The following is a 27,855-nucleotide window of genomic DNA, read 5'->3' on the forward strand; positions in this document are numbered from 1 at the left end:
AGTTGCACACAGGGGGCCCCAAGAGTCTTACTCATGACCACTTGTCCACATGAGATGGTGATGTTCTTGTCTCCCATAGATTATGGCCTATGCAGGATCCAGTAGAGCTGTTTGGCATCTTGTATCTTGGTGCTTTTGTTTCTCCAGAGCCTAATCTCAATTGTTGTAGACTTTAAAGCCAATCTAATCAGTCGAGACTAGGGGTACCTAGTCTACTTTCCAAGCTTTCAGCTTCTTTCTGATATTAGAGGCACTTTGACTAGTGAAGGTCGTATTGGTTTGTCTCATGTTGTCTGGGGCTTCCAGATCTAGGTCAGTATATGGTCTGTGTGCCTCAAATACTCTCAAGAAAAGGGTTTGGGTTTTCTTCTGCACTTTGTTGTACCTCCTGGACCTTTTTTTTAAAAAACCTTTGGTCTTGGAACTCCCTTCTGCATCCCCGTTATGATGCATTCTTTGCATTGTTTAATTTTACCTGCTCCCCAAGGACATTCCTGTCCTCAACAGCTTCTGCCCTTGGGGCTGCTATTGTCCCTGGTGCTCAATTTGAGTTATTGGGTCTGCATTCCTCAGGAATGAGGAAGGGACTCATGGGAGCCTGAATATCCACCCAGTGGGGCTATGTGTGACAAAGAAAGACATGAAGAGATTCTCCCTCCTTTTAGGGTCATCTAAAAGATGGATGGGAGAAGGGAGGGAGAAGGGAGAATTCCCATATATAAACCCTCTGGGGTTACCCCAATCATCAGGTCCTAGGTGAACTTACCTAAGTGGGAATTGCCCATCCTGGGATTAAGCATTCCCCAAGTCAAATCGAATGCCTGTTAGGTATAGGAAAGGGAAATTTTCTTAACAAGTTGGCAAAGAGGGTACAAAGTTGAATTTGTGTCCTCAGGAAGGCTAATAGGTTTCTCCCATCTCTGACACCTGGTGGGAGTACCTAGGGAGACATCAGTTGGGGTAAGATTAAATTATCAGATTTAGAGCCTGGCAACATAGATTTAGCCTGCTTTGCCTGACTTCCTTACCTTTGGATCATAATTTTGCATTTTTTTCTGCAAGCTTATATTTTGATAAAAATCATAAAGGACTGATCATAAAGGATCTTGTTCCATTTTTCTTCCCTTCTACGTAGGTAACCAACTGTAGGATGATATGATAATTCAAAGATCCATTTTTAGGGCAATGTTCCCTAATTCTAATTTATATTGGGGCCAGTCCATGTTACAAAAGAAAATCATCCTTTTCTTTCCCATAGGCTCACAGCTGAACACAGACCAATTCTGTAAGGTACATTCCAAAGAATTGCAGTCAGGTGTACTATACTATTAGCATTACCCATGATGATAATTCTGTCTTTGAGCAACTAAAAAAATCCTTACATGCTAAGGTTTTACTTTTAGAGTTATGGGTAATGTATTGTTTTACCTGGAAGGCAGCCTATGCTCTGGTTGTCCAACCCAGAACCTGGTGTGCCTAATTGCTTGGAAATTGTCTTGAGGAGGGTGGGCACCCTTATGTTAGAAAATTACATATAATTAGGGCCTGCACATATTGTTAAATAGATAATGGACTTAAATCTGATAATATAGGAAAAGTTCTTAATAAAATTTCAGATTCCATGTTGGAACTATTCTTTAAGAAGTCACCACTTACTGATTTTGGTGTAGAATAATAGTATTAAAGAAACAATTATATGAAGTGACAATCAAATCCCCCTTCCCTTTCCTAATCATATATCTGTGTAAGGTCATATTCTTTCCTACTCTTCTGAAAAAGCAACATATTACAACAGACAAAATCAAGAAGCAGTTATGAAATTTCACATATCTTAATCCTTTCAAAGAAATTTTCAAAAGGATCAAACCATTTCTCTCATCTCAATTTTATTTTGGTTTTGGGAAATAGTGTATATTAAAAATGCATCACTGCATTAAAATACAAGGGATGTATTGCTTTTAATAAATTAAGTAATTATTTGTAGTTGTATCAGTTTTAATTTCTAACATAGAGATTTTCAATAGAAATAACATGCATAATTATGTTTTTTAGGGTTTTTAATAATTACTTAAAGTGTATAGTGTTCCAGAAACCAAAAACCATGAAAATGGATGATTTATATAAATTCAATTAAATTAGGTTCGGCAGGTTATAGAAGAACCTCAGGTAATATATTTTGTACAAATTGTGCCTAGTGTTACCCACTCCTAAATGCCTGAATTTCCATGAAAATAATAATACTATGGCACTACTAGGTGCCTGGCCATCGTTTTCTCTTATACTTATGTCCAGATGCAAGCCATCTCAGTGCCTCTACATATTTTGATTCACTTTGAATCACTCTTGCCATATCAAGAGATTCTGCAGCCTCTGTAAGACTGAGAAAATCTTCAGAATTTAGCTTTTCTTGCTCAAAATAGACACACAGAGACTGAGAACATGGAGTGATTATGAAAGCAGGTATAGCTCTGTGGGTGCTTTGAGAAGCCCTTGCTGAGTGTTCACGGCTGTCATGAAGTAGAAAATGTTCTGTACTAAGTCAAGGCGGATTCTGCTTTCAGAGATGTGACTTCTTTCTCTACTCACCAAACGTTCCCTGCAGATTTATGTAACTGTGTTGATAACCTGTGGGCATATGTGAGACTTTTATTTCTGAGACTTCATTTCCAAGATGCTCCTGGGAGCTTCTTAATCTGTCCCATATTCTGATACTCTCCTAGTCGGCCTCTATTAGCAGGAATTTTCAGATAATGGCACATAGATTACTTTCATCAGAATTGCCTTTGGACATGCCAACTTAAAATCACAGGGGTACTTTTCATTATTGTCATATATCACAAACCATTATCTCTTCAATGCTCTTTTTTTAAGTTCCCAGGTTCTGCCACAGTTGTTTTTACTTGTTTTCTTTTAAAAATCCATTCTGAAATGTAACCTAGTTTACATTAATATAGTAGCTGTTGGGCAAGTTGTTTTCTGTATTTGTTGTTGATACTTTTTAAAAGTACATTTTCCTTCATGCTATAATGTTAGTCCAAACACTTACAAAACATTTTATTGGGGTTTGTACAATATTATGGATATATTATAATATAAATAAAACATATTTATACTATGGCTTAAAATTGAAAATGTATTGACTCACCAGTGGCCTGTGAAAACTTTTGAACATCCATTTAACTAAAACATGAACTTTAACAACAACAACAAAATCTATGTTAATTTGATTGATAGTAAAACTATTTAAATTTAATTAATCTCAAAAATAGAGTCAAAGAATCCTTACTAATCAGGAGTTGAGGAAAAAATGGCCTCACTGGAGAGTGAACTCACCATTCCTCCAGGACTCCTGAGAAAGATGTCCCACTTGTGTGTTTCAGAGGGAATAACCATGAATACAAACAATCTAGAAGCAGAATTGTTCATATGATTAAGGCTATGTATAAATGTCCCTGAGAGATAACTCTAAGAATTTCAGTCAGTGCAAAAGAGGCAGAATCATGGATTTTATAAAGTCTCTAAATTGTGCAAAATAAATATTTGTGTTACAGAAGATAAATGTTATTCATCTTTAATCAGGTATATTTGTATGTTTAAATTTATGTTTTTCTTTAAAATAGCTAAAGAAAGATTAGATTTTTTTGAATATTCTATTATACTTCATATGTAGGTTGAATATGTAGATTTTTGAATATTCTATTATACTTCATCTTTCTTTAGGATTCAGTCTATAAATCATAAAGAACTGTGATCTATCTCAAGATGTTTACCATACTTTATTTTTGTTCCGTATTATAAATTGTTACTCCTAGAGTGTTTGAATGCAACTGATTTTAGGTTAATTATAGGTGATGGGTTTTAAAAATGGTGATTGATTAAATGTATGTGATGCATAGGCTATATTCAAAGATGGAAAATATAATGTTAAAGAAATAAACAAGAAACTGAGTAAGCACAAGCCCTAAGAATGAAATATTACTTGAACTAGATTGTAAAGGATAGCTAAGGTATTCATAGGCAAGAGTGAATTAGCAAAGCATTTCTAAGAAATGAGTCCATGTAAATGAAAAAAAAAGTTTCACTGGAGATATCCAGTGAAGTTTTTACTATGAACAATTTTTTATATTTTTCTACTGGATATGAGAACTAGGTGTGCTCAGTGTAGATTTTTGAATATTCTATTATACTTCATGTGTTTAAAAATTCATGAGGAACAATTATTCCACACATTTTTAATCCCATTTTTAAATTGTAAAGTAAATAATTTCTAAATATCCCTGAGTTAATAAAGAGTAAGTAAGTGACCCTGATCTTCCCTTCCCTCTTTCTTTCTCTTGCACCCAATATAATATGCATTTTTCCATCATCACACACTCTATAGCAGATATAGCTAACTTTGGTATAAGGAAACTTGAGAATTCATAAGGACAAAGGAGAAAGATGCAATGGGAAGAAATGAAAAAGAATGGGATTTCTTAGCATCAATTACAACACATGGTTTTGTTAAAGAAAAATTAAAAATTATCAGGAATTTAGTACATGTCCAATAACTAGCTCTTAGGTCAATATATTCAAATACAATTAAGTATTGTATTTGATGTCTAACAAAATTTTCTGCTTTAAGGACTTTTCCTCTTGATAAAAATAAGGTTGAATGAAGTAACATGCATAAATGAAAGGTTATTATGGAAAAACAATTTTGCAAAAAGTATTTTGGAAAATTATTAGAAATTCATGAGTATAATCAGTGACAGTAAATGAATATTATTATTATGATGATTATTGTCCACATATAATGCTAGCCAAATTGTAAACCATTTCAAATTACAGATTACATATATTATAAGGCAAATTTTAAGATTCTTATGGTTCTTACTCCTCTATTCTGAATTTTCCACATCGAAAAATAAATAATTCTGAATATATTTATTGAATATATATTTATCTGAAATAATTCTGAAATCCTTCACGATAATCAGTTTAGAGTTGAAAGCATAATTAAGGCTGAAATTGTATTTTAATAATTTGGAATGCTTCAAAGCAAGCACAAATAAAATAGTGGTGGTTACAATAGTTATATTGAATAAGGATTTTTCAGTAAAATCTAGAAAAGCATGGAGACAAGCTATCTGGAGAGAAATTAGCCCTCCATCAAATTTTGGAATCTATGCCCAATTGCAAGAAGGAGCTTTGAGCACGAGTTCTGTCAGGTGAGATGCTTTTCTTAGACACTGTGTGCAGCTGAGAAGGCAAATGAGAGAGACAGCAAGAGAACTCCGGTTCACTCTTCAAAAGACAAATGGATTCGACTATTATCTGAATCAAAGCAAATCCTTATGAACTATGGGGCATGGGAGGGAGAAAGGTTCACACGGATGTCTTCTACTACAACTGAAATGAAATAATGGTGAGACATAATCTATCTGGGCTCCATTGGCTCTGTTATTCTCAGACGAACCTCAGAATAATTGGCTTACTTTGTAATAGGAACAGTTTGTAAGTCGGCTGGTCAAACAACAGGAGCTATCAGCAGTCATCCCGGTTAGCTGTACAGAGAGTATCAGCATTATCTGCAGACCATACAAACAAATGGGCTCATGCAGAGATTCTTACAGAGCGATTTGGGGAGAACACTCACTAAGGAAGCAAAGGTGAAAATAATCATGGGTGTGTCTAGGCAGATTCTGAAATGATATTTTACTGATATAGTGTAAGTGTGACTCAATAACTGCAAAGTTCATGGCTCTCGATTTTATTTTAAATCACTTAATGAATTTTATCCTGCGAATTCTCTCATTCTCTATTCAGTTAGGAAAGAAAATAAAGAGGGAAATAGATTCATTCATTGAATTCAAATGCAGTCTTTTTTTCTAATTCCCTCATGCTGAATTCCTGATGGAAAGTCATATATTAATGGAATGGTCGCATTTTATTTGTGAGTAATGTGGATCGTCTCCCTTTAGTTTTTGGCATATGTCATCATATCACGCATTGACTACAGGGAGAGTGCTGCATGTTAGACCACATGGACAATCTCACCATCTTCACTGAATTCCTGCTCATGGACATCTCTACCTCCAGGGAGCTCCAAGTCTTGCAAGGTCTGATGTTTTTAATGACTTATCTAGGAGCCCTGACTGGGAATCTTTTAACTTTTACTGCCATTGTAATCAATCCACACCTACACTCTCCAATGTATTTCTTTATTGGTAATTTATCTCTCATAGATCTGTGCTGCATTTCAGTTACTCTTCCCAAAATGATCGTGAATTGTCTGACAGGCAGTAAATCGATTTCTCTCATAGCATGTGCTTTTCAGATTTTCCTGTTTATCTTCTTTATATCCACAGAGTTTTTCTTCCTGGTGGTGATGTCCTATGACCGCTATGTTGCCATTTGCCACCCTCTGCACTATGGGCTCACCATCACCCCACATCTGTGCACACAGGCAGCTGGTGGCTCATGGGCATGCGGGTTGGTCAATTCTGCCATCCACACTGGCAACATGTTCAGGCTTCCCTTCACGAAGTCCAATGTGATCTACCAGTATTTCTGTGATGTGCCTCAAATTTTGAGAATCTCCTCATCCGATGTTCTGTTTTCAGAGTCGATAGCCTTACCTATAAGTGCTTGCATTGTCTTAGTATGTTCTGCCTTTCTGTTTAAGTCCTATATTGATATATTTTCAATGGTGCTTAGGATGAATTCTGTGGAGGCCCGTAACAAAGCCTTATCCACCTGTACCCCACAGTTGGCAATTCTCATTTTGTTTGTGATTTCTTTGCTGACTGCTGTCTTTGGTCCCACTGTGAATGAAGCATCCCTTAGTAATCTTCTCATGGCCGTTTTCTACACCATGGTGCCCCCGTTCGTAAACCCCATCATCTATAGTCTGCGGAACAGAGAGATTACCACTGTGCTACGTAGAATGTTCCACATTTATTTTGAGCTCCCAAGAAGGTCTTTTTTTAATTAAAATATTCTGAAAAAAATTTAATGAAGTTTGATTTATATCTTGTACATGTTCTTAAAATTGAAGCTAACTCCATTAAATATTTAGTTTGGTTAATATATATTTTATGTTTTTGCATATGTGATAGTGAGCTATATATTTCGGTCTCAGTTTATCAAATCCATACTTGTGTAGTTCATGGATTTCTCTGGGAAATGTTTTCCACGTTGTTAAATTTTTTTCAATAATGTTTCAGATGGTTTGAGGTTAAAAGCAAACAATGATATCACTTAGAGAAGACCATGGATGGATGAGTCCTTTACTAGGTGTCTATCCATTTGAGACAATTTCTAGGTACTGGATACTGCCTACCTGGAAGAGAATATGGAGTGTTTTGAATTTGAAAATTAAATTTAAATAGCATTTAAATATTATTTGTATAATATTCACCTTTATACAAATATCTACATCAAGCAGTAACATGTTTACAATTGATACACAAGCACAGAATAAGGACACAAAAAGTTTACAGCTCTGGATCTTGCAAAATCTGCTTCTTCATTGAGAAGTGGACTTTAAGCACATGGTCCTCAACACAGAATATCCCTTGGATGCCTTTTGTCTCTCCATGTAACCTGGATGAAAAGATCCACACCATGATCTGTTCTTTCAAGCTTTCTGCATGATGAAGGACAAGAAATGACAGAGGGAAGTGTGTGCTAGGGTATAGTCTCAGCAAGGACTGTCGCCTTTCCCTGAGACCCACAAATACTTTCTGCTCTCGGCTCCAGGTGTGACAATTTGGCAGGATAAAATACTATCCCCTGATAAATAATGGGACTTCCAGAACATTCCTTCCTCTATTGTCCTGAGCATATGTAAATATTCACTGGTGAAAAACTGATACTGGTGGGCATGTTTTATGACATCCAGCTCACACCCTGACGGTATATCTATCCCTGGCTGGGAGGAAGCTATGTCCCTCCACTAGGACACACGAGACAGACTATTGTGTGGCACTTAAAATATCTCACTGCAGCAGCCACTGCTTGAGAACTGCTGGCTATGAGGATCTGATACTCCTAGTGAAATTGAACTTGCTGCTCTTTTCTATGTGAGTAAAACTTTGTTACATCCAGTACTGTGTAAGATGTGCTTCTGTTGGCAATGCAGACACCAATATTGGAGTGGGTTGACATCTTTTCTGGTGTCTCTCTTTCTGAGGGACAGATTGGTGTAGGCAGCTGGACCACCAAAAACAGCACACCAAAGCATGGTAGAGACATGACACATTGTCAGTTCAGTCATCTCAGGGTGGTGCCAGCTCCCCAAAGGGTGATTGGCTGACCTAGAATCTGGCCTCCCTCAGGTCAGGTGGGGCCAGATGGGGCCAGGTGGGATGTAAGCAGCCTCCCTGTTAAGCAAGAAGGAATTAGTGCCTTAGAAAAAGGTGGAGATGAGGGAGGTGGGTTCTGGGAAGAAAAAGGAAACTACATGCTGGCTCCTAGATGCCTGCAGGTTCCCCTGCCACTCACTGGCTACCATTTCAAGGGTTGTATATAATTCCAGAGGAGAGTGTCAGCCCCCATGCAGGGAGCTTTTCTAGATCCTGGCTGTTTGAAAGCCCTAGGTTAAGCCTGTTTGTACTTAACACCAACCACCAACGGTATTGCTAAAATTCAAGCCCTTATAATGAGGTCTGTTACTGAGAACAAAACATGGAAGTTGAAAGATAAATATTTGCAGAATCCAGGGGAGGATCATGTGATTTGGTTGGTGCATTACAACCAAATGAGGGGGCGGGGGCATTAGAGACTCAGATGTCTGTGGGCAGGTGGTACACTCTGGAAAAGTTACCTGCTGACCCTCAGATGCAAAACATGTTTGCCTGCAACAAACAGGACAACTGACAGGATAGAGATAAATTGAAGCCCATGCAATGTTCAGACTGGTTTGTTAGGAGCACGGGAGTGGTATTCACAGCTGAGGTAGTCTTCCCAAAAAGCAAAATCTGTTTTTGAGTCTATAGGCCCCCTGAGGGTAAAGGTGACAGACACTTGGTTTTACGACCCCACTCTGGGGCAAGGTGTGGATGAGGAGCTCTTGTCTCAGCCAGTGTTGGAGGCATTCAATGAGGGGCCTCCCCACCTGAATGTCCGGCTGTCCCTTTTGTGTTCCCTGGAATGACAGTGGGGGAAGGGGTAAGAAAGCTCTGCCTTAACATCCAGCTCTAGGGTGGAAATTACAGGGAAGTGACAGCTGTTTTCAATGAGGCACATCAGGAGAGACAGGACCCAGGAGCTGCAGATTCAGGGGGTCACCGTGCCCACTCACAATCCTCTGCCAACTAGTTTTCTGTGCCTGCAGGGGCCTGGGAGTGATGTCACTCGGGCGATGCCACCGATGAGCCTTATAAAGATCTGGATCCTCCGTGTTTTCCCTTTTGGCCACCCAGGAGCACAGGGTATCTGATCCCTGGCAAGGACCCAGGAACTTAGCCACCCTTACTAATTTCTTTTAAAGGGAATAAGATCAGGGTATAGGCAAGGGGAGTCTCCTTATCTGATACATCAGGCTCAGTTGGAAGCATCATCCTCCTTGTCTTGGGCAGGGTGCAGGGAGCACTTACTGACTATTGATTTCCACCGCCCCTGACCAGGACCTCAGAGGGCAGTGCTGCAGGACTCTAAATCTTTTCAGTCCTGTGAGCCTCTTCTTCTTGCTCCTTTATGGCTTTTTCTAGAGTCTTAACCCCAAATTTAGAGGGATCCCCTTTTGCCCAAGACTGTTGGAGGAGTTGTTCCATAGGCATCCCATTAAATGCTGCTCTATTTATCTCTTCAATTAGTAATGAAAGCCACATTGCCAGTGGGTGGCTGCCTGCTCCTTTGTCTTCTTGGATTGCTCTTTGTGTTTTTGTTATGGCCTTTCAGGGGGCAGCTTCTCCCAGGCCCCTGAAGGGACAGGGACAGCTAGTGGGAGAGAGGATTTTGAGTGGGCACAGTGACCCATGATAAGCAAATGAGCATATGCCTGTGGGTGGCCTATTGGGCCATTTCAGGGGCCAGTGGTAAGGGGTTCCGACTGCTGATTGCAAAAGTGTTAACATTTTGGCGGCTGGCATCACAGACAACCACCATCATGTGAGAGGGCCTGGTCCCATCACAATGAGGAATTTGAGCCATAACCCTAGAGTGTGTCCACTGCAACCCACCACAAAAATTGCCAGAACCTTCCACATTGTTCAACAAGAACATTACAGTCTCCCAGGCAGGGGAAAAAGGTATACTTCATTGGTTCAGTTATAGTGCAGGCAGGAGAGTCAAGAAACACCCTGTTGCAGTTAAAAGCTCATTTGACCTAAAAAAAAGGTCTTGGGAACTTGGAACCTGTTGCCCTTGGGCCCTGCAGTAACTATTATCATTGCGGTCACTTAGGTGGTGGCAGCCCACACAGGGGAGGCTGTTATCGACCTGGCCAACCCTCCCTCACCATCCCTCTGTGGGTTAGGACTAGGTTAAATTTACATTCAGGTGGAACAGACTCATACACTGATGTATCTCCATTGGCTTCTATTAAGTCCCTGGCAATTTGTCCCGAGTGAGTAAGTCTAGACTTATCTTACATCAAGCCCAATTGCTCCAAAGGTACTTGTCTTCCACTATATTGATGACATCCTTATTTTAGGATCCACTAAAAAATTGGTTTAACAGACCCTACAAAAATCATAAATATTATAACAACCATAGATTGGGCAATCAGCCCTTGGCAAGGTCTAAGAACTTTCTGAACAGGTAGAGTTTCTAGAGTCCACTTGGGCCAATAACCAGAGAGGAACTGCAGACAAAGACACACAGAAATTATTGTCACTGGCAGCATCCACAAACAGGAGAGAGGCTACATAGTTGATACGTATGTTTGGCTACTGGAGACAACATGTGTCACATCTGGGCATTCTTTTGGCCCCTGTGCTTAAGTCACCCTGAAGCTCTGCCACTTGGGTCAATGGAACCCACCAGTCCTCTAAAACTATTATTTCTTGGCAAGTCTTGTACATGTGGACTGGAGACTGTGGCAACAAACACCTGACATGAGGTTTTAGACACAGAGACCACCCAAATCTGCCCCTAGATAACCCTCTTCAAATGGCAGCCTTTAGCCTTTGGGCCTTTGCACCATATATAACTCTAAGCCCAAACCTATCCTTACATGAGTACTCACTGTTTCTACTAATAAAGTAGGAAAAGCTCAACTAATCCCCAACATTAAATACAAATGGTATATCCAAGACTGAGCACTACTCAAACTACAGAGAGTCAGCCTACTCCTAAGACAAATAGCTGCTTTACCAGAGGAAGCCAAATGCCTACAGGGTTTGCTTCTGCCCCTCACTTGCCTCAGTAGGGCCCATTGTATGAAAATGTTCTCGGTAAAGGTATGGCTTGTTCCTAGGTAATCCTACAAAGCCGAAGGTTAATAGAGTCCATTGGGTGCTGCAGCAATCTGTCCCAAGGATGATCACCTACTAACTGAGACTAAATGAGGACATTCTGCCCAATGGGTGAAACTCTGTGCAATAGTGATGGCTATGTAGGCCACTCCAGCCACAGCTCCCTGCTACATTCATATACTCACGGGCCATTGCAAATAGTAGTCATATGATCTAGCAACTCTCAAAACATTGAGTAGACTATTAGAAGCTCCCCCATAAAGTGACAGGAACAGAGACTGTAGAAACACCTTATCAGTTGGAAACCAGATCTATTTGTCACTCATGTCAATGGGCAAAGGGCCATCCAAAGCAGATCATTCCTTTGCTGATCAAGTGTGTGTCCAACAGTTTTCATTGATTACCTGCTACATCAACACCAAACAGGGTATGGAAGCCCACCACTGATGCAAGAGTAGACCAAATCACAATGACTCATACTAAAGGAAGCAAAATGTAAAGATGCAACACAGTCATGTGAATCCTGCCAAAGAGCCCATGTCATACAACATGATGAGCTGGGACACAAAAAAGAGCATTGCCCTCTATATGTGGGTTCCATTAATGTCTCCATGCTGTAGACACATACTCCAGATCTGGGACAATTCCCATTCATCAGGGACCCTGACACCATTGACACTGCCATAGAGAAATCCCTGTACCATGTGCTCAGATACCCACCTGGATTCCAGTAAATTGAAGATACCTCATTTACAGTACAAGTCTCAAAAATGGGCACCCTCCCATGGCACAAGATAGATCTTTCATGCTTCCTATAAACCTCTAGCAAACAAGGGAACAAAATATTAAAACCGAAGATTCAAGCAACAATTACTCAAAGGCCATCAGGAAAGACAGTTTACCGTATGTTACCTTCATCTAATTATAACTATTTAGTCATTAAACATTGCACTCCAGCAAAAGGAAAACATGGCACTGCCATGTATGTTGAAAATATTGAGGTTGGAGGGGGTAGAGGACCAGGCAGTTGTCTGATTAGGCTAAACCTGAGGAATCCCCATCAGTACATCCAATCACCCTTTTTCTTTTCTCCCACTGGAGCATGCTTCCTGGGGGTAGTTTGTGGTAGGGGAATGTCCTAGCACAGCCTGTCACCTTTCCCTGGTACCCACAAATACATCCTGTGTCAGGGCCAAGTAATTCAGTCTGGTGGGATAACATACAACCCCCTAGTAGAGAGCGGTACTGTTAGTATATTCCTTTCCCTGCTGTCCTGCGCATTTGTATGTATTCACTGCAGATGGTCTCATTCTTGTGGGGATGTTGTATGACATCCAGCTCATAACCTGGTCGTGTGTCTGTCCCTAGTGGGGAGGGAGCTGGGTTCCTGCACTAGGACAGGCAAACAACAAAAGGGTGCTGTACTTAAAATCACAGAGTGAGGTGTAGCCATAGATGAAATTGGATTTAGCTTGCAGAATACCAGATATTGCTATTATTTCATAATAAGCTTTTCCAACCCCAAAAGATATAAAAACTTATACTCTCAGTATGGAAAGAGTTTTATTATTCTGATTCTCACAGGCTGAGCCAGCATTCAGAGGGTTTCATTAATTAGTCATTTTGGAACTCAGAATTGAATCCCACAAAGGTTTCCTTTTTACTTTAGAATACCTATCTAGAAAAGTTTCAGAATTAAGCAATTAATACTCATTTTACTTCAACCTACATCCAGCAGCTGAAAAAATGGTGTTTCTTCTTCCTTTTAATATTCTTTCTACAATTTGATATCATACTTTAAAGATTTATGAAGCTCTATACTGGTATTTCTAAGTGTGTGTATTAATTAATGTACTCTTCATGTAGTAGATTATGTCAATCAAGAAATTCAAGTTTTTCTAACCTGAATGATTTTATTATTTATTTTCCTTGTAATTCTTAAATTGCCAAATTAATTTTTTCCCTTATTAAGACAATCATTTATTTCTTGCCTATTTTCTACATATTTGTATTTTAACTCTATAAGAGATAATCGTCAAATATCTTCAAGCTATCTTAAAAGATATTTTAATGCTAGAATTATGTATATAAACATATATAATTTTCCATAGCACTCTAGTATTTTTAAGTTTCTGATGGCAAAATACAGATGCAAAGTCATCATTTATCTCTTTGAGTATAGTAATTACAATTTTACCATGTACCACTGTCCTCTTAATTATCCAGGTGCATTTGCAGCTATTTAAAAAATATTTGTTTTATCTCCATTTTTATTCAAAACATGGGTTGATTCCAGTACTTTGTGGTCTTGAGATATTTATTCAAAATCATGAATATGCCAACTGAAAGTGGCTTAGGATTGCCATACCTTGGAGCTAAATAGTTGGTGAGCTTCCCTTTAATATAATATAGGAGTAAAGCTGCCACATTTTGAATTGGTCCTTCAGTGACATGTAGCGAGACTCTTTCCTCTCAGGCGTCATTTCACAAAAGCTGCCGAGAAGCACCCTCAGATATTTCTAAGCCTGTACAAGCTGGCCGATGGCTTAATACTCCTGGTGACTGTATTTTTTTTTATTTATTGACTAATATCTTGGTGATATCTTCATTGTGGTAAAGAATAAGTGCATTTTTCTTGAACTAAAAGTCTACTGAATGTTTTAAGAGGTGATATGACACGAACATGCTTTTTCAGCATGCTTACTTAATCTTGAATAAATGGTTGGATGGGACTTGGTTGGATTTCAGCCATTTGATGTACACAGTTACTCAGGTCCTACGGCTGCTGTATTAAGAACATTTGAACTGAACCTCAAGTCTTTATTTTCCACCTCTCCCTACAGTAACATGTTACATTTGTAACTTCAGGTTTAGTCATTGTCTGTGTCCAAGGTTAGAAATGTACCCCTACATATCCTGCTAGAAACAAGAAAATTTGGAGTTTAACTTCGTCAGAGCAGGAAACAATAAATCCCGTTGTGAATAAGCAAACTGGTAAAACTCAGCTCAAGAGGTCAGCTCTGTTTTTATAGTCATTTGTTGTTCTGTGATTTGACACAAAGTCTTCAGTAGGGCTAATACACACCAGGAGATGCTTCTCAAATATTGAGCCATTAAGCCTCCATTAAGGAGGCACAACCTTGTTCCAGAAGCAAAGGGGCAATGCACTTACTCTCTGATAGGAAGAAATAAATGAAACTGTAGCTACTGGGAAGGAGAATGGATGGCGTGAGGCCATTTTTAAAGCATTAAATAGAGCATTTAACAGTAACAGTATTCCCCTCTCCTTGAACCTAATCAGTTTTCTAACTTTAAATTCTGCATTATTTTATGGTGCCTTGTCTCAGAGGCCAACAATAAAAAAAAAGTCCCATGCTCGTAATGGATGCCCATTGTATGTTGTCTATTCAAATCTGTGATTTTAATAGATTGTGCTGGAGGTAGATTGAATTATTATTAACATTTTAGTGTACTTCCCTGCAAGAAGATAATATACTAGTAACTGATTGTATAAAGCTTGACCATGCGGTAGGTTTATACAATAAAAATTTTTAAAGGAATGAAGAGTGTAAATTAAAGAACTGGACTGATCTTTGCCAAAATCCGTATTTTCTTTGACCCTTGGGTGGATGGTTCTCCATCAGCTTGGGTTCCAATATGAAGCTCTGTAGAGCAGAAAATGGACCAGCATAATGAATGAGGAGCTCTGCGGTGAATTTTGGAGCTTCACTCAAGTCTCACATAGCTTAACACAATTGATATAATATCATGCTCTACTCTAAACTCTTTATACCAATTTATAACAAGTTCATACATTGTATATATTTATATTTGATTATAACATTCATGCATAAATTTATATCATTGTGTTTTTAAGTTTTAATGCACTTTAATGATAATATGGAATTCTCTTCTGTGAAATTACTTTCTGAATCATTTGTGAAATGCACATTTCCAGATTTCATTACATAAAATTTTAGATGTTTCTGTATGCTTTGAGGAACAGGCATTCTCTATTCTAATATATTCAAATTTATCACTCTTTTTCATTGTGGTTTGTTTCATTTCTTGTCTGAAACATATTTACCTAGTTTAGGATCATGAAGACATCATGAAATCCTAGTCTCTAAAGCTATTTTAGTTTTGACTTTTATATTTAGTCATTATAGTACATCATTTGTGTATGGTCAGAGGTAAGATTTAAATTTATTTTTATCCTGTATGAATTTCCAACTGCCCAAGCACAAGTAACTGAAAAAATACATATTATTGAAACCGTACTACCACACATTACCTCTGCCTTATATTATGTTCCTAAGTGAGTGTATCTGTGGCAGCACCCATTTTTTTTATTGCATCTGATTTCTTTATTTATATACTCATACCACATATATTCAAATGAATTTAATGGAAATTATATTTGAGAAAATGATCATTTAAATTAAAAAATATGTTTTTTTTTCTTGACATGATATGCTTCAAGGGAAACCCATGGAAGTGGTTGAGTTTATGATAGGAACTTTTTCAAACTGGGTATTCATTTTTCTAAAAGAATAGTTAGAGGGTGCATGGGTGGTTCTGTGGTAGAATGCTCGCCTTTCATATGGGACACCTGGGCTCGATTCCCGGACCATGCACCCCACAAAAAGAGAATAGACAACGCTGTAAGGAAATACTTCTCAGCAGGATGCTATATATTCATTAATATTGAATAGTATTAGTTTACTGGACAGAATTATGTTTTGAAGATGAATAAATACTAAGTGAAGTCTTTGCTTTTCACACTGATAACAAACTGAAGAGGTATGTAAAATAATAGGTATTTTTGCAATTTGATATTTTATAAATTGTGGTAGGTATTTTTAATTTGATATTTTATTAATTGTGGATTTTTGCATTAATTTTGATTTTTAAACATAATGCATTAGATGTTATTTATCTTGATTACAGAACTTTTAGGTGTCTCCTTAAATTGTGTAACTGGAGGCAATTGCCTCATTTCCCTCACCCAATCTCAGCCCTGATGAGATTCAAAGCTTACTATTTAAATTTTTTTTTTTTTAAGAATCAGAAGTGGACAGGAAAAAAATGTTGCAGAATACTGGTGAGGTGATGTAACTGGTAGGCTTACTTCTCCTTTGTGGTTGATTCCTTTTACATTATGAAAAGAGATATTGTGCCCAAGATTGTTAAAAAATGAAAGAAACATGTTCATGATACTTTGAGGAACACTTTTATTTGCTGTAGAGTTTCTTAATCCAGCCAACCTCTACAAGATCAGATAAAAACTGGATTTAGTATACAGCATGAAACAAAAGTAACAGCAGGGAAGAAAAAAATCAGCCACGGAACGAACAGGAATGCTAAATTTAAGAAAAGGAGGGCCCGTTTGTAACATATGGAAGCTTCTAGATATGGTTGGAGAAAACATCCTGCTGAGTAGCAGTAGAAAGCTGGGGAGGGGGGAGGTGTACAAAATGTAGGAGCTTTGCTGGAGCTTTCAGTGGATCTAGTCCTGGCTTTGCCACTTCCTTAAACTTCCTAAACCTCATTTCTTATCTGCAAAAGTGTCGGTAATGATGTCTACTTTCCAGGGCGGTTATGAGGGTTGGTAAAGTTGCATGGACACAGGAGCTAGCATGCGATAGGATACCAAGTCATGTTAGCCTCATCACACATATCTATGCGGGTTGTATCAGTTCATCTCTAGGAAAAGGCAATAGTGACTGAATTGAAACAGCAAAGATTCAGAGAGAAAGAATGTTAGGGGAGAGCAGTGCCTATTGGGATGGGGAGAAAACTAGCAAGGGCCTAAGGCACATAGGGTAATAGATAAGCAAATGTACAAACGAATCATCAAGATATAGAAGGATGCAAGGGAGGGTAGCTCAAAGTACTAGGTAACCTCTCAGTTTGTGAGTCAGCTTGAAAGGACTGAGGTTCATGAAAATCCTGCTGCCCTTCAGTAATGACGGCAAATCCTAATCCAACACTTACTGTGGAGCAGGATTTTGGTTCTAAGTGCTTTACACATTTTAAACCACTTGGTCTATACAACAGCCCTATCAGGTAGATACTATTCTTGTTCCTGGCTTTTGCGTTGTGGAAATGAAGGCACAGAGAGGTTAAATAATTTAGCCAAAGTCACACAGTCAATTAGCTACAGGACCTGGTTCTTCTCTATTTCACATTTTCTTCAATTACACCTTCAAAATGTTTTTGTTTTTGTTTTTATAAAGTGTGATAAAGCCAAATTGTCATATTAACTTGTGTTGGTAACAGACTGAAATTTTTTTTTCAAAAGCCATGCAATCATCATGACTGATTTTTCAAATGTGCTGTGAAAATCAAGTTAAAAAGAGATCAAATACAGACCACCCTTGTGAGTGAGGCTTATTGGTAAACCAGACCCTGGGGCTCTCAAGCCGGGAGGCCAGACTGGTGTCTCTTCTACCCCATCTTTTTGGGGGAATGATTAGTGGAGCCCCCTGTCAAGGAAACCACAGCCGAACACTCCATGTTTAGTCCTGACATGAAAACCAGAGCAAAACTGAGGGGTGTTGAGACTGATACTTAGCAAGTCTTAAGTCTAAAGAATGTTCTCTGTGAGTAGATTTATCATGATCTGACAAAATTGTTTTTCCATACTTTAGAGGCTCCAGAGGGGTTATTTTTCCTCTCTGCAAGTTAGGAAAAATAGTTTCCCCGGTCAAAAGGCAAATTGGGCTTCTATTTACTGCCCTCCTCCCGTCCTGTGTGATATTGAGAGGGAAACAGTGCTGGGGCTTGTGGAAGTTAATGGCTGTCTACCTGAAACGTTCTTTTGCTTTCCTCATCAGTAAACATTTAAACAGACATTAGGGTCCTCTCTAATTTATTAACAGGTAAGAGAGAAGTCTGCAGCTGCTCAGGAAAGACTCGGCAAGTTCAGTGACAAGTCTCTTTATATGGCAGAAGTGTCATTGAAAGACATACCACCAAATCTACAGGAGACAAAGAAGTGATTGGGGAGGAATCTCAGACACGAGAGTGGCAGACACCTCCCGCCCCTGTCAATGTGCTGTCTCTGCACTTCAGACCACAGAAAACAGGAAAGGAGGAAGGGCCACCTGAACGAAAGCGACCCGTCTGCAGCCTGATCACAGGAGCGCGGTTATAAGGCCGAGTGCGGAGGGAAAACTAAGTGCGCGGGGACTGCAAGGGCTCACCCCACCCTCTCCAGCTTTGCACGTTCCTCGGAGGGTCCACGCGGCCTTTTTCTCTCTTTTCTGGAAGGTTTAGGAAGTACCCTCACGAGGAAGCAAAGCAAGTAAAGGCCGGCCCCGATGTCCGTCTTCCGGAATGGTGGTCTTTTCCCTTAAAGAGCGCTTGGGTCTGAGGTTCTCAGCAACCAGAACCAAGCGGGCTGCTGGTCTGAGGGGTCCCCGAGAGGCACTGAGGCCCCAGATGTCCGTGTCCGGTTCACACTCTGCAGGGATCTCCCCCTGCTCGGTCTCAGCACTTCTACCTCCAGGGGAAACTCAAGTCTTCGCAAGGCATCGAAGCTTAACAAAGCAGGGATATTGCTTCTGTCCCCGTCTGCAAGATTTCCTGGACAATCAGAACTTCGGAGAATTCATTTTACCTTGAGTCCTGCTGAAGTCTTATTAAGAGGGAATCTTAGGTCCCATAGGTGTTTTGATGACTGTTTTATGGATGAGGTAAATATACACTTTTTAGGGAAACAATATTGCAGAAATTAGAGTCAATATATTTTAGAAACTATGCCAAATTATCAAGTTTTGACAATAAGTACCAGAAAATGTATAAATACAATGGGTTTTGATATCTTTATTAAACAAAGCTTTAACATGCTAAGATTAATCACTATTCATTAGAGTACCCTAATAATACGTTATCTATTGGATCAGGAAGAATCTATGAGATTCCAAATCACTTTTCTATAACACTGAGTATTACAAAAATAGGCTAAATGTAATCACTCCACGATACTTAAGGTTTATAATTTCTCTTTCTCTTGTTTAGTCTTTCTTCCATTTTACAGGTAATCACTTTCCTGGCAGGAAATTCAGGATCATAAAATCCAGTTCAGGTAGTTATGTGGATAGTTTTCTTTTGTGTGTATATTTATAAATCTAATGACCCTAATTAATGTTTGTTTTATATATGAGGTTGACTTGAGATTATGGTTTGCCTGTGATGTGTGGTATTATAAAAGAATTCATGTTTGCAACAATGTTATATATGGAAACAGTAAACTGGAAGAATTGACTTGTGGGTAAGGCTGGGAGAGCAACTGAATATCTCAAAAATGACAACAAAAAAGGCTCATAAATACTAAAAACAAAAAAACTAAACAGATAGCCTCAGTATTATTACACGTATTTTGTTGTTTGTTTCACCTACTTTTAGGTTTCTTATGGCGCTCTTTAAATTGGGAATCATGTCTCATGCTCAAGTGGAGTGCTGAAGAGTTGTCTTCTAGAAGAGTTATCCAAGTCATCCACTCATTCAAAATCCCAGTGAGGCAGGCTAGAGTAGGTCACCCTAGGCCAGGGGTACCAGTTGGTCCTGTAGGGAGCAAAAAGGCTACACACCAAATCTATGACCACAGCCTGAAACTGCTCAACCACAAAGCAAGATTTTTGTCCTAGTTCTTAGAATCAGTCAAGACAAAAAGAAAGAGGAGGAAAGGAGGAATTGAGCAAGAAAAGGGATTTGGAATTTTCCACACTTAGCTTTAGATTAAGGATAGCAACAAGCCAGCACATAAAACAGCAACCTAGTTTAATCTAGCACGTGTCTCTCCCTTGAGTGTGCCCGTGGTGATCTTTCACCACTGGGTACTGTCCTTTCAATAAACTTTTGCTGTTGGTTGTCATCCGTGTTACTCTTCCTTGAATTCTTCCCTGCGTCATGGTTTGGCCCTGGGGTCATTCAAGCACTGATAACAGATTTTTGGCAAGCCAGCCAGGAGCACAGCATCTCCCACGTAAGACACTGGGCCTAGAAATCTGCACTCTGTAAATTATGAAGATCAGCACTGGGTCCTGTCAGTCCTTGCTAATTGTTCTTATCTTTGTCTTACTTGCCTCTGTTACCTGCACCCTGGCTTTTCTCCTTGCCTTTTCGGTATGAATTGACACTGGGCTCACTCCATGCTGTCTCCCTCACTGCCTATCCTTCTCTTCTCCCCATCCTCCTTACTTCTGACTCACAGCGTCTTTTTCTTTGACTCCTTTGCTTTGCAGTCTCTTCCCTCCCTGCTTTCTGTTGGTTTTGTTACTCTCTTAGCAGTTGTCTGTGGATTGCCATACCTAACCCTTCCTGGTCCTGTTTCCTCACTTTTCCCCGCTACCGTTCTTCAAGGACTCCTTTCATAGCTTCTTTGTGATTGGCCTCTAGCCACACTAGACAGGCTCCTTCCAGTTTACCCTAAACCTCATCCATTTCCTACTCCCTAGGGAGAGATCAGATCTGCCTCTGCAACTTCTTTGCTTGTGGTGGTTCCTTCCTGTGGCCCTGAAGGATGGGTTTGCAGAATGACCTAAGCCTTGTGCTCAGATCCAGTCTAAGGAGTTTCAAGTTGGGTCTGGGTTCTGTGGCACCTGGTCATGCCACCACTTTGAAAATCTTTGTGTTTTCTGTCTGTACCTCCTATCTGTTCGAATGTATTCTCTCTCCCATCATTTATTATTAGTCTTTGCTTCAGTATTATCCTTTCCTGTCCCACATTCCTGTTTGTATATGTTAGAGAACTCTAACTCTAAGTACCTCCTGTGAAGTAGTTAAGTCCACTGGCTGGCCCCTACATAACTACTGAAGATATTCATCTTTGACTCTGTCCCCTCCTTTTCTTATATCCCTCCCCAGAAGTCATTCCCTTGGATCTTCACTCTCACACCTCCTCCTTTGCAGGTGGTCTAGAGGCCACTCCCTTAGGCAGCCCCTTATTAGCCTACTGACTATACTATCACTCCTCCCTGAGTCCAAGGAAGGTCAATATAGCAAGGGACCCACATCCCTCCAAACTATTTGTTTATGGTAGTTCTTTGATCAAGTCATGAATAAAACATTTCCTCATAACTTCAGAAGTTATGAGGAAGGGTTGGGAAGGAGATTAGAAGTTTGGCTCAGAGCTGTGAGGGTATAAGTTTAGCTCACCCTAGCCTCTGGGAAGGGCTTGGGAGTTAGAGGTGTGCTGCCAAACCACCTGTCTCCCAAGCTGCGACTTTGCCTTATAGGGACAACTAGGGTGAAAGGGTGTTTCATAGGGATCCCATCAGCTGATGGATATCGGGTTCAGCAAACGAGTTTCTCCTTCTAGGCCATGGGCAGTGCATTCCAGCATCCTAGTTGACAGCCCCTATGATGCCTTTCAAAGAATTGGAATGAGTTACCACCAATGAACTAAAGAGGAAAATGCCCATCTTCTATTGTAATGTGGCTTGGTCTCAGTGTAGTGTGTAGTATGGTAAGCAATGGCCTCAAACCAGCTTTAACATTCTCAAAGCAGTTCTCTTACAAAGGAGAAGGGGAGAAGTCTGAAATCCTATATGTCCAGCTTAGAAAGGTTCTACATCAGGCTCTACAACAAGACACAACCATGAGGAGGGCTTGTAAAGTGTGTTATCTTAAGGAGACAGCTCTTAATGCAAGGGACAATATGCTGCAGAGCATCACACAGGAAGATGAGGAGAATCCCACTTTGTTTCTGGGGAGACTAGGAAAGGTATAAAATGGTATACCAGTGTTTCCTAAAAATCAGGATGGGACAACAGAGGAGAGAGCAAGGAGAGACCAGAACAAGGCAGGACTTGGTCCTAAATGTAAATGGTAAGCAGCCACCTCAGGGCTACCCTGGACAGAAGCTGCTTGGAACCTGCCCTCAGTGTGGAGAGTGAGGGCACTAGAGGCGAGATTGCCCCCAAGCATGAAAGGAGCCGTGAGGACAGAGAGAGCCCCTGGGTCCTGCCCTTGATGCTGGAAGGCTGGACATTGGGCTTGAGAGTGCATCAAGCCGGCAAGGGGGAGTGAGGCCTCTCTGAAGGTACTTTTGACTGTCCCCAAGCTGGACCGAAAGGGCCCGGGGCCAGTGGCTCCCTGGGCCTCACTGAAGAACATTGGTCTTGACAAGCCCCAGCTGACTGTTGCTATGGAGATACGATAATTTGTTTTTAAATTACTATGGGAGCCGCATATTCTGCCTCAACCTCTCAGTCTGGCTCTCTCCCCTCAAAGACCAATCCCATGGTAGGAGTAGATAGGAAGTCTCAGCCTCCAGCCTTTACTTCACCTCTCCCCTGCCAAATTAGTAGTATTCTTCTAAGTTATCAGTTTTTAATAATATCAAAGTGTCCTCCCAAATCAATAGGCCAAGCCCTTGATCTTTGCTCTTGGGAAGCTCCCTTCCTCAGTATGTGGATGATTTGTTAATCTGTGGTCTTACTAGAGAAGCCCCTCATGGACGCTATTGCTCTTCTTAATTTCTTAAGCTGAATGAGGGTACTGAATTTCACCTTCTACAGCTCAAGTTGCCTTATAAAAGCTCCTTACCTTGGGTTCATCCATTCTTTGTCCCCTGAAAGAGTTTAGTGCCATCCTCTGAGATGTAATCCCAGACCAGGATATAAAATAGGAGTGGGCATAGGCTGCAGCTATTTAGTGGCAAATGGCAAAAGCGTTAGAAATCCCTTTCAAACACCCTGATTTGGTAACTGTTATTCATGACTGTAAAGCTTATTCCCAGCTTCACTCTTATTCCATGCACTATATCAGTGGGCATTTGCTTAAAGCTATTGTGCCCCTGGAAATTTTAACAAAATGCTGAAGACAACATACCTTCATGGATTAAATCATGGTGCTTTTATAGAGAACAGTTTAATGCCTACATGTACCATTAATTATTTTTAAATATTATGTATTTCTGTTTCAAAATGCGCTAACTGAGATGCTTTAAGTATTTAGTATTATTCTGACAAGTTTGATTTTGATGATAATTGCGTGTTGTAAGATGTTTGCTTGAAGAGTCTCCATAATTAATTTGGTAACTTAAGTATAAAAGATATTTAAAAATGTGTTTTTATTAAAAAGAAAAAGGGTAATTTTGTCCTATGTGACTGGTTGCACAGTATCAGAAAGAAGAAAATATAGAACTAAAACCTCAGTAGATATAGAAAATTACAGAAGATCCACAGAAAAGTAAATTTATTCTTGTGGTCAAAGATTGGTAAGATTTGATGAGTCTATCTACAAAAATTTTTAAAGCATATATTATCAAATAATATATGTTGATGCAAGCTACAATTTATTTTTCTCTGTTTTAAAGTAACAAAGTTTCCTTGGATTATTAATCTGTTTTAAGTAAGAGGTTATAAATTTTTTTCTGAAATATTCTATGTAAAACGCTGGAAGTCTGTGCTTTATCGGAATAGCTTCTTGTACTTTGTTCTGGCTTTATTCTGTTCTTGATTATTTAAACTTTTGTCTTCCCACTTTTAATAGAGCTGAGTATTTTCCTTGACTTTAGTTAAATTAAAACACCACCACCAAATATTTCATTTCCTTTGGAGTCACACAAAAAATTATACAAAACCTAGGGTCCCAATTTTTTTCCTCCCCGGAGTTAGATTTACCCCCTCTTAAGGTGAACCAGGGGATTCAGTATTAATCAAAACCTAGTAGGGAAACAGACCCAGCTCCCAGCTAGAGTCAAAATGGAAACATCCTTACACTTTAATTCTTGCTACTCCTAGAGAAATCAAGGTTAATGGAATTTCTAGTTGGAGTAACCTTCCCAGAGTCAAATCCCTTACCAGGAATCAGTTGAGCCTTCTAATCTAGGGGAAGCCTATGATTTCCTACTCTTGGAGGGACTAAAATTCTTGTTCAGAAATAAAAGATAAGTATAAATTTTGCCCCAAGTTTAAGGACTAGAAAATTCTGAACCTGCAAGGGATGGCTAGTTTAGTCCTAAATTTTATCCTCTTAAGCATCTTTCACTGGCAGAAATTCTGGTTCTAAACCCATAGACCAATAACACATGGGTCAAAATTACATCAGATATTGTTAAAGAACTCTTTTGGTTTGTGAAAGTGCCAGAATGCAATATACCAGAAAAGGAACAGCTTTTACAAAAGGGAATTTACTAAATGGAAAGCTTACAGTTTGTTTTAGTTTGCTAGCTGCTGGAATGGGATATATCAGAAATGGAATGGTTTTGTAAAAGAATTTATTAAGTTGCAAGTTTACAGTTCTAAACTTGCTGATTAAAATGTCCCAATTAAAGCAAGGCTATAGAAATGTCCAATCTAAGGCATCCAGGGAAAGATACCTTGGTTCCAGGACATCAAGATATTCAAGGTTTCTCTCTCAACTGAAAAGGCACATGGCGAACATGGCAGTGTTTGCTGGCTTTCTCTCCAGGCTTCGTGTTTCATGCAGCTCCCCAAGGGGCGTTTTCCTTCTTCATCTCCAGAGGTCTCTGGCTGTGTGGGTTCTCGTGGTTCTCATGGTTCTGTTCTGGCTCTGTAGCTTTCACCAAGATGCTTCCTCTCTTAAAGGATTCCAGTTAAGTAATCGAGACCCACCTAGAATGGGTGGAGTCACATCTCCCTCAAATTAATATCCACAATTGGGTTAGTCACCTCTCCATGGATATAATATCAAGCTTCCAACCTACAGTACTGAATAGGGATTAAAAGAAATGGCCGCCTCCACATGATTGGCTCAGAACTGAAACATGGCTTTTCTAGGGTACATAATCCTTTCAAACCAGCTCACAGATCTAAGGCTATAAAAATGTCCAGACTTGGGCATCCAGAGAGATACCTTAAATTCAAAGAAAGGGCCAATGATGTTCAAGGTTTCTCTCTCAGCTGGGAATGCATATGGTGATATCTGCCAGCTTTCTCTACCAGCTTCTTCTAATGGTTCCCCAGGGGCATTTTATTTCTGCATCTCCAAAGGTCTCTGGCTGTGTGGGCACTGAAGCTTTTACTAATATGGTTTCCTAAGGAGCCCCAGTAAGCGATCCCATCTTGAAGGAGTGGAAACACATCTCCATGGAAACAACTTAAGGAAAATGATCCCACCCAACAATATTTAATGACGATTAAAGAACACAACTTTCCTGGGATACACAACAGTTTCAAACTGGCACAAGGAAACACCCTCTCCAGCTGTTGGATTTATCATAAGCAACGAACTGGAGTTTCTCAAGAGCACCTCTGGCTAGAAGGATAACCTACCTGTATCTTTGTGTCTAAAATGAGTCTCTTGTAAACAGCATATAAAGAGATCATATTTTTAATTTAAACTTCTGTATCTCATCTAAATTGTTAGTTTCTTCCTTTGACTGGGCCATACCTTGTTTTCTCTAGTATGACTCATCATTTTTTGCTAGTGTCTAGGCAATTGTTTCACTTGATTAATTTATTCTGGAAGTTGTTTTCACTCTTTAACCTAGAATTTTCTTGTTGGTTGGCTTTGTTTTCTATGTGTTCTTTGGTATTCACTTCAACTTATTCCAGATCTCTAGCATAGCTTCTGTGTAATTGATCAGAATTTTTCAGTTCTTGCTTCTCTGACTCTTTCCCTGCCTATATGGAATCCTTTTTTGAAGAGATTCTCCCCAGATATGATTCACTCCAATCAGATTTTCCCAGACAAGGCAGGTCCAAGTCTCAGGAAGAGGGTGTAATCAGAATCAAGTTTCCCTGAGGAAGAGACCCAGCAGTTTCTCTGACTTTCCTATGGAGGCTCTAGACTCTGTGGTTTTCATATTGTACCCAGCAGGTGGTGTTTGTCAGTCTACAGCTCCCCACCAGTGTAAAGTGGTGTGAAGCCTTTAGTTCTTAGATTGCCAAGGGTATGATTTAGACAGAGGCTGAGGTGGAAGTCAAGCTTAATCTGTTCCTGATTCCCAGCCCCTGGGGTGTAAAATTTTCTGAAGTAGTACTATCACTTGAGCTAGACTTGAACCCTTTTCTTGGTGAAGATATGCCCTTAGAGGAATTGCCTCCTTCACTTGACTTGCTACTTTGTCTCTCAGACCTATGTTATACACCTTTGCTTGGATTAGTACTGATGATGGAAAAATGCCTAAGGCATTTCTAATGAGCTACTCTGGATACTTTTTAAAAAGTCAAGAAAAAAAAAAAAGCAGAGAGAAAAAATATCATAAAATCCCTTTTGAGAGCCAGTTTCCCCAGTCCTTATGCTCACCAGTAAAGAGCCAGAGTTGGTACCCAGCTCCCTGCTCCCCTTTTCTTGGCCACAGACCTTTTCCATTATTCTGAGCTTGGCCAAATCCAGAAGACTTTATATTTTTGTTTGTTTGGTTTTTTAATATTCCTCACCAACCCCATCTCCTCTTTGCCAGAAGAGACATCAGGTCACTTTCCTGCTTTCTCTAGTTTTATCTGTGCTGGAAACTTTTATTCAGCAGTCCAACTTTGCTCATAAAAACTGCAATTGGATCTTTGTTGATCTGCCTTCCTTTACTCCTAGTAGAGTGGGCTTCTGTTTCCAATCAGAGAGAGACTCCAAATCATCCTGCTATGCCAGTGTGGAAGGGGCCAGCCTCTGCAATTTGGGAATTTCGCTTGTAGTTCCATGTAATTATCTCAGCTCTTCCACCCATTCTAGACTGGTGTATAACGTGTGCCCAGCCACACATGTCCCCTGAACAGCTGTTCCAGATAGTTCCTGGCTATTTACTAGCTTCCCTAGAGAAGTAACTAAATTTCACCACCACCTAGGCTGTCATCCTGCCCATCTACAATCCCTGGTTGAACCTTATAAAATTCATATCATTAGTTTTCAAAAGTTATTTTGCTGATCTTCCTCATCAATACCTTATACTGTGAAAGTTTTGAATGTTTCTAATGTGCTATGTATGTGTGCATGACTATGATTTCCTATATGAAGTTTTAAGGTACTTTGTGTTAGTCAGCATTGTCCAGAGAAACAGAACCAACAGAACAGATCTATAATTATGCAATTTAAAAAGGTGTCTCACGCGACTGTGGGAACGGAAGAGTCCAAAATCCATAGGGCAGTCTTTGAAGGTGTTGGCTTCAGTGCAGGATCTGAACAAACTCCACAGGAGAGGCCTGCTGGCTGAAGAAGTAGTAAAAGAGTCCCTCTTTTTCCTTAAAAGTCTTCAACGGATTTAGTTATCTCTTGGTGGGAGACGGGCCTTAGTTGATTGAAGATGTAATCAGCCACAGATGCAATCGACTTACTGATGATTTAATAAAGCAACCTTCCAGTTTATCAGCCAGCCACAAAACATCCTTGCAGCAATAGCCAGGTCAGTGCTCGCCTGACCAGACAACTGGGCATAATCGTTTGGTCAAGCTGACACCAGAATCCAACCATCACAATTGTTAATCTGAATTTCCTCTTCTGAGAAATATCTGTCTACATTGTATGTGACAGATACCATCAC

The sequence above is a fragment of the Tamandua tetradactyla genome, chromosome 20 (genome assembly GCF_023851605.1).
Source record: "Tamandua tetradactyla isolate mTamTet1 chromosome 20, mTamTet1.pri, whole genome shotgun sequence".
NCBI lineage: Eukaryota > Metazoa > Chordata > Mammalia > Pilosa > Myrmecophagidae > Tamandua > Tamandua tetradactyla.